General features: G+C 35.4%; 1 pseudogene; it reads left to right on the top strand.

Annotated features, from left to right (window-relative positions):
* Nucleotides 1–4,633, top strand: part of LOC107687997 (gamma-glutamyltranspeptidase 1-like) — a 9,722-nt pseudogene extending 5,089 nt beyond the window's left edge.
* Nucleotides 4,634–8,528: the final 3,895 nt, after the last annotated feature.

Here is an 8,528-nt window from a genome sequence, read left to right as displayed (position 1 = left end):
GCTTCTGTTTACAACAGTGAGCGCAAGCTAGATTCAAGTGATTATTACGTTTTGAATATGGATATTTTTCTTACAAAAACGCATCGATTCGCTACAGAAGGCCTTTGTTCACCCCCCGGAGCCGTGTGAGACACTCTTTTTTTATGGATGGGCAATTTTTATTTAAGTTCTTTTGGACTGAAGCAATGCAACACCCGCTGAGTGCCATTAAACAACTTGAAAGATCAAAGACAATTTTTAATATAACTCCGACTGGATTCATCTGAAAGAAGAAAGTCATATACACCTAGGATGCCTCGGGGGTGAGTAAAACGCAGCCTAATTTTAATTTTTGGGTGAACTAACCCTCTAATGTGATGTGATTAAGAAGTGATTAAGTAAGATATGGCACTTTAAAATATATTAAGATATCTTTAATAAACACATTGAATGTACAGTACACCTGTTCTTGTTTTTTACATAAAGTTTACGAAAGTCTTTACATCAAGAGATGTGTTTATGGATAACTATAAGAGGGCATGTTGTTCCTTGAACTGGAAATTTACTAGGACTCAAGTACCTGATTATGTAATAATCCTCCATCACCACAGACACTTATTAACTAATTTATAGACACTATGATGTCAAAGCAGAGTCTTCATAAATAAACCGGTGATTTACGCAGAAGAGCTTCATTCATGAGGGCAAGCAGCGTCATGTTATGCATTAAGAAAGAATGTACTTTTAGCAGATCATTGCAAAATAAACGCAAACAAGGTGAGCAGTATAAGGTTTTGTGTCACCCTCTAGGGGTTTATTTTGTGATAATGATCAGATGACTGTATATTATTCATCTTATGTGGCTTACTCATCTTCACTGCATTCAATAAGTGAGATGCAAGATGGTGCCAGTTGAGTTTGAATCTGATAGTAGTGCCACTTTCAGTTTGGACTGATACATAGCATTGCCATAGATGACGGAGAATATTAGCAAATATCTGCCAAATTCCACAAAGTATTCAAGAGAGTTGTGTAACTTAAACACAGAACATGGTTTTGCATTCCACTGCACTGCTTGTCCCTAAATTTTCTATGTAAATATGCACTAGAAGAACATATTTGACCATATCTCACATATTTTGCAGTGTATTGTACATGACAAGCCATTCTAAAAGTAAAAATGCAATGCTCAAGGCACAATAAGTTCAACTTTTAATTAGTCTTGAGACATTTTTCATTTTGCCTTCAGACTGCCCTGCGTCTCGCTTATTTAGAACCAAAAACGTGTTCTGGGTTGAAAAACACAAGATGCAAGGTCTGTTTTTTTTTTTTTAAACTTGAACTAATTTTACATTAAATGCAGTGTTTAAAGAATGGTGTGTCATGCGTGATTCTGCAAAATATACAAGACGTGAGTGCAGCAGTCAAATACATATGCTTAGCAAAGGTTTACATAAAAAAAATGAAAAGCAGTGCAGTGAAACAAAAAATGCAGGTCAGACTTTATTTTAAGGTCCAATTCTCGCTATTAACAAACCATTAACTACAACTTTTGCCTCAGTAAACTACTAATTTGCTGCTTATTAATAATTAGTAAGGTATTTGTTAAGTTTAGGTATTGGTAGGATTAAGTATGTAGAATATGGTCATGCAGAATATGTGTTTTAAGTACCAGTAAACAGCCAATATATTATTAATAGGTATGCTAATAAGCAACTAGTTAATAGTGAGAATTGGCACCTATTCTAAAGTGTTACCAAAATGCGTTCTGTGTGAATGAAGGCTTTCTGAATTATGTAAGACGAAGAGTTTGTGTATCCTAATGTATAACAGTGAGAATTCACATGAAGGATTCAACTCATTTTCTAGGTTTCAACTTCTCAGACAGCAGTGTGTCCACAGCAGAGAAGAGGACTTTGACTTATCATCGCATTGTAGAAGCGTTTCGTTTTGCTTATGCCAAGAGGAGTAAACTGGGAGACCCACGTTACCTCAACATCACTGACGTGAGTTCAACTAACTGGATATATTTTGTTGTTTTTGTGTCTCACACAAGGAGTTTTGAGGACTAATGCAACCTGATCTCATGCATTTTAGCTCAAGATCTGTGAAGTGGTTTAAAGAGTCCTTTATAAATAATATCAGTTACAGCAGATGATATTTTCCCAAGGCCTCTAACTGTTCCGATTTCACGCACCTGCGAGTTCAATGGCCTTTTGTAAATCTATTTTCAATTATCTCCTTTCCCAGCTCATCCACAACATGACCTCAGACTACTTTGCAGACAACATTAGGAGTAAAATCACAGATGACACTACTCACCCAGACAGCTACTATGATCCTGAGTACTTTGTCCCCGATGACCACGGCACGGCTCACCTGTCAGTCATCGCAGAGGATGGGAACGCGGTGGCAGCCACCAGCACCATCAACCTTTAGTAAGAGAAAAACGGCACTTGACCTGCATTTCCCTGTTCATTTATTTTAAAAAAAAAACTGTTCCTCTTACAATATTTAGTATGCTCTGATTTGTTAGTCTGGAGCCCTGAGAATGACAAGTATGATTGTTTTTGTGCAAAAAAAAACATTATAAGTGGACCTCAGGGGGAAACGCGATATTGTTGTTCTCTTCCTTTTTATCTGATTGTCTTGATCTTACTTGTGTTTCCACAGTTTTGGCTCAAAGGTGATGTCACGCTCAACTGGTATTATTTTTAATGACGAGATGGATGATTTCAGCTCTCCTTACATTACCAATGGCTTTGGGGTTCCCCCTTCACCCAACAACTTCATTCAGCCAGGTGCCTAAAATAAATGACAGATTATCTCTAGACACACAGGTACGATTCAAATGAAGACTGTATTAATATACGACTTTTGTCTTTTGACAAGGTAAAAGACCACTTTCATCGATGTGCCCCACGATAATATTTGACAAACACCACAGAGTCAAAATGGTGGTTGGGGCCTCAGGGGGGACGAAAATCACCACTGCAACTGCTCTGGTAACCACAAACACAAAACAGCATTTTATCAATACTCACTGGATGCATATGGCCAACATACAGTAGTGTTTTCTAACCCTGGCTTCCCATACGCAAATGTAATATATGTACATTTCCATATATGAAATATATTGTCATATGAAGTAAAAAAAAACATATATGGAACCTATTAGAAGTTGGAACATACACTACCAGTCAAAAGTTTTTGAACAGTACGATTTTTAATGTTTTCAAAGAAGTCTCTTCTGCTCACCAAGCCTGCATTTATTTGATCCAAAGTAGAGCAAAAGCAGTAACATTTTGAGATATTTTGACTATTTAAAATTTTCTATTGAAATATATTTTAAAATGTCATTTATTCCTGTGATTTCAAAGCTGAATTTTTAGCATCATTACTCCATTCACATGATCTTTCAGAAATCATTCTAATATTCTGATTTGCTGCTCAAAAACATTTATTATTATTATTACGTTGAAAACACCTGAGCAGAATTTTTTCAGGTTTCTTTGATGAATCCAAAGTTCAGAAGAACAGTATTTATCTGAAATAGAACTCTTTTGTAACATTATAAATGCCTTTATCGTCACTTTTGATCAATTTAAAGCATCCATGCTAAATAAAAGTATTAACGTCTATAATCCCCCCCCCAAAAAAAAAAGAAAAGGAAGTTTTTCCATTAATTTTCAAAATTTAAGATATAATTGGCCTAATATATCAAAACGTCTTTTCACCTCTCCTTTTCCACTTCTCCCAGGTGATCCTGAACTCACTGTTCTTTAACTATGATCTGAAGAAAGCAGTTACAGAGCCTAGAGTCCACAACCAGCTCAACCCCAACATGACAGTAGTGGAACAGGACTTTGAGCAGGTGGGTCCCTGGACTTAACTGAACTTTCCTAATTTAAGACATGATAAACGGTTTAATAAGTCAGTAAAAAGACAGTTATTCATATGTTTTTATTATATGTTTGTGGCTCTTTGTGAATGTGTCCACACATGCTACAGAGCGTTCTTGATGGCCTAGCTCAGAAGAATCATGTAACAGAGCTGCAGAGGACGCCAGGAGCAGTAGTCCAGGCCATTGTGCGACAAGGAGACAAACTCTGCGCTGAATCTGACCCCAGGAAAGGCGGCTATCCTGCGGGATATTGAACAACACTCCCTCTCTCCCTTCTCAATTTTTGTGGGCCTTCAGTCATTGGTGACTCAATCAAGAACCAGGAAAAACGAATATACACATTGTAAATCAATGCACCTCTCAGTCCAAAACGTCAACGTGGACCCCAATGCACAAGGTTGCACAAAGACTCCCTGTATTTATTAACATTTATTTTTTCTTTTTGATGGGAAAATGCTTTATTGGTATCAACAGTGCCTAACTTTCATATTGAACGGTCTATGATATTTCCAAGCTTATTTATTCCTTTTGTGTGTAGAGAAAGAGGATTGGTTATCAGTATGTGGGGGTCCTTTGGTACCTGATTCCATTGTATGGGTTCTTTGTTGTGTAATAGAGTTCTTTGGGTTAATGGACATGTTAAGAGCGATTTAAAATGAGTAATACAAAAAGTGTCTGTGAAAGTGACAAAGTCAGGGAAAGAAGTATAAAATTAATCATAGTAATACAAATATTTCATGTTTTTATTTGCAAAAAAAAGTAATGGAAAACTTTCTTTTTCATGTTTTTGGAAAAACATGATCTCTTTAAGCTTCTGTTTTGTTTTCATGGTAGACACACTGTAATAATAAAACACTGTTAAAATGTGTGGAAACTATTATATTACCATCTATAAGCTGAATGTTTCACTTAAAGCTGCAACCAACGTATTCATTTTTAAATAGTGAACTGGAATGATAATATTCTTATGGTAAAATCGTGGAAGAATGGCATGTACAGCTTTAGATTACCTCACTGGACATGTTAGCCTCTGTAGGCTTTACAGCCATCCTTTCATGAGATGACTTGCATAATGTGAAATGCTGAATTGTTATTGTTATGAGTAAATTACTTGTGTATGTGAAAAAGACCCGAGTTCCAAGGCAGAAAAGCATGTTCACTTCAGGTCTATTATTATCTAACGTTAGTCTCATTTTATGTTTGAATTACATTTAAAGTAATAGTTCACTCAAAAAATGAATTTGCTGATCATTTACAGACCGTCATTCCATCCAATATGTAGATCAGTTTGTTTGTTCATCAGACCAGATGTGGAGAAATTTAGCATTACATCACTTGCTCACCAGTAGATCCTCTGCAGTGAATGGGTGCCGTCAGAATGAGAGTCCAAACAGCTGATAAAAACAAGGAATAAAGGGAAGTGAAAAGCTGTTTGTAAGGGACAAATACATCAAGGTGTTTTAAATTTAAACCATTGCTTCTGTCCATAATCCAAAATAACTCTTTCTTCAGTGAAAAAGTCCGTCCTCTGTTGTCCTCTCACTTTAAAATCCATTGACATATTTGTTTATAACTGTTTTGGACTGTTTTCTCTTTGTTCATATTTCTGTCCTGAATCAGATGAGACAACTTTTTCACTGGCGAAAACAATATTATATAGAGAAGACTTGTATTTTAATCAGAAACAACAGTTTGAAGTAAAAAAACAACAACAAAAAACGTCTAAACGATGAACTGGAGTTGTGTGGATTTCTTGTGGATTATTTTGATGTTTTTATCAGCTGTTTGGACTCTGATTTTGACGGCACCCATTCACTGCAGAGGATCCATTGGTGAGCAAGTGATGTAATGCTACATTTCTCCAAATCTGTTCCAATGAAGATACAAACGTAACTACATCTTGGATGGTCTGATTTTGAACTAATTTTCATTTTTGGTGAGCTATTCCTTTAAGGGCTGTCACTAGACTGTTTGTCTCCAAATCATATAACTACAATATCATGCTGTATAATGTAGAGATCACATTTAAGCTATATCATGAAGCTAGAGATGTTAATGTTTATCATGACGTGACACTGTGGTGTTAATGTATAGTGCATTCAGAGAAATACATGTCTGTATATATTTTTTAAACACCCACTGTTCTGTGGCTGTTGTTATGCTGTTAATTAAACTGTTTTTGGACCAATGTATGTTTTGTGTCGCATTCATAAGTGTTGATATAAATATTGCAAAAGAGCTAATTACTAAATAATGCAAGCTGTATTTTATGAAACAGTTCCATTTGAAACAGCTCTGAGGCAAAAACATGTTTTGAAAAATGGAAGGCATTGTAAATAATCCAGTCAGCAGCCACATGTGAATATATTTTTATTAAGGGCAAACTTGCTCATCTTTGAAAGAATAAGAAGAATCAAGTAAACAAGTATTTAACCTCTCTGAACTAATGATTAAGAGAGAGTATTTTAATTATAATAACATTTCACAATATACAGTTTTACTGATCAAATTAATGAGCATAAAAGACTGCATAAACGTATGTGTATGTATTTATTTAAAAGTCCTTTTATTTGCCATGTTTTTACTGTATATTGTAAGCATTACTGTTAGGCTAATGCGGTAGCAGCCTGTGGAAACATGTAAGTAGCCTCAGGCTGTGTCTGATTTGCATGTATTTCAATGTTGACTTAACTCAGCAGAGAAAAGACGTAACTCAAATATTCAAGGAAACAAGAAAATCATTATTTTCTACAACAGCCCAGCAGCTGCTCACTGACAAGCGTGTGGTCACCATCGTAAGCTCATAACTCACTGCGGAGACGCTTTATTCAGATTCTGGAGAGCTCATAAATGTTCCGTCAGAGTTTTCAAGAGCACATTCACACTTTGAATTAACTGAAAACTAAGGGAATCCACTGACTGACACACAAAAGGCGACGTCCAAAAGCGCACAATCGTCTGACAGTTTTATTGTCCCCCGGCCTGCGGTTGCTGAGGATGACTGTAAGTTTGGGCTGAGGAGAGATGATTCAGTGTCGATGCTATTTTTCTATTGTCAGACAGGAAACCCTCTGGCTTCCATATGCGCTCAGCTCCCGGATGGAAAGCATAAAGGAATGAGAGTGAGAAAGATTTGGGTACCAGCAGGCAGAATCAGGACTAAAGCTCCCCTGTGGACTTCAAATGGAAATGACTGGGCTTTAGACTCGCACAGACGGCGGACTCTAAGGGTTTGCTGACTGGCACTCAAGTTCTGCTAACTGCTTATGCCAAGCGATTACACGGCAACGTTTATTCTTGTGCTCCCGAATAGCTACACTGTACGTTTTTTTTCCGTAGCGTTTTTACAAAATTTTACAGTTAAAATTACACTTATTTTTTAGAGCTCATAATGCTCTTGTTATCTTTCCGATCATGATGCCAAAGCTAATGCAATCACTCACATTGTTCATAGCCTCTGATGAGATCTCATTGTGAGTCAGACACATCCTATTTTCAGGGCTTTGGACGTTTATTATAAAGAAATGCTGGGCGTCATGCTGTGGAGGCATCATTGGTGAGCAGCTGAGCTAAACATTCCCTTTGACCATCCATCTGCACACTTCAGAGCTATTGAGAGATGCCAAGAACATGTGACAGGCAATCCATACAATCAATAACGCGACTGTAACACTTTTTTAGAGCCTGTATAGTGCTGTTGTATGCCTACAATAAAAATTTTTTTTTTAAATCTTGTTTTTTTTTTTTTATTCAAGCAATGCCAAGTAAAAATAATCACAAAGATGTTATATTGCACTCATCCGCCCTGGGTGTGTGTCTGTAGGGCAGTTTGGCCTCCCAAACATATTTCAGCTAATATTAGCTGAATACTAGCATACACAACACTTAAACATTCAAACTGATTTTTTTGTAGTAGTAGGCTATTTAATACTTTATTTTTAATTTTCATTTCGCATTTAAAGTATTCTAAATTTAGAAAAGATTTCAACAAATTAGTTTATGTAAAACATTTTAAAGATTGTTTCATGTGTTGAGGTTTAACTTTTATAAGAAAAAAATATTATCAGTATATAACTGTGAAAGAAAGACATTGAACCTGAAGATAACAACCCCACAAAATGTTAGCGAGTGTCAAAAAAACTTGAAAAAAGAAAGAAAGAAAAAAAAACAGTACCGTTCAAAAGTTTGTGGTGAGAAAAGTTGTTTTAATGTTTTTTTTTTTTAAATGTAGTCTTTTATGCTCATAATGCATATGCATTTGTTTGATCTAAATACCGTAAGATTGTGACATTATTACAATTTAAAACAACTGTTTATTATTTCAATCTATTTTAAAATGTAATTTATTTCTGTGATGTTAAAGCTGAATTTTCAGCATCATTAATTCAGTCTTCAGTGTCACATGATCCTTCCGATATCATTCTAATATGCTGATTTGTTGCTCAAGAAACATTCATTATTCGTTTTTTTATTTATATTTATTTAGTTCTTGTTTTTGTTTTTTTGTGACAATGATACATTTATCAGGGCTTTTTAAATATAATATAAAGTTCGAAAGAACAGCCTTTATTTAAAATATAACTCTTTTGTAACATTGGAAATGTCTTTTGATCATCATTGCTGAATAAAAGTATTAATTAAAAAA

The sequence above is a fragment of the Sinocyclocheilus anshuiensis genome, unplaced genomic scaffold (assembly GCF_001515605.1).
Source record: "Sinocyclocheilus anshuiensis isolate Anshui unplaced genomic scaffold, SAMN03320099.WGS_v1.1 scaffold213, whole genome shotgun sequence".
In the NCBI taxonomy this organism is placed as follows: Eukaryota; Metazoa; Chordata; class Actinopteri; order Cypriniformes; family Cyprinidae; genus Sinocyclocheilus; species Sinocyclocheilus anshuiensis.
The sequence above is the reverse complement of the archived record's forward strand: the minus strand, read 5'-3'. Positions and strand labels throughout refer to the sequence as shown.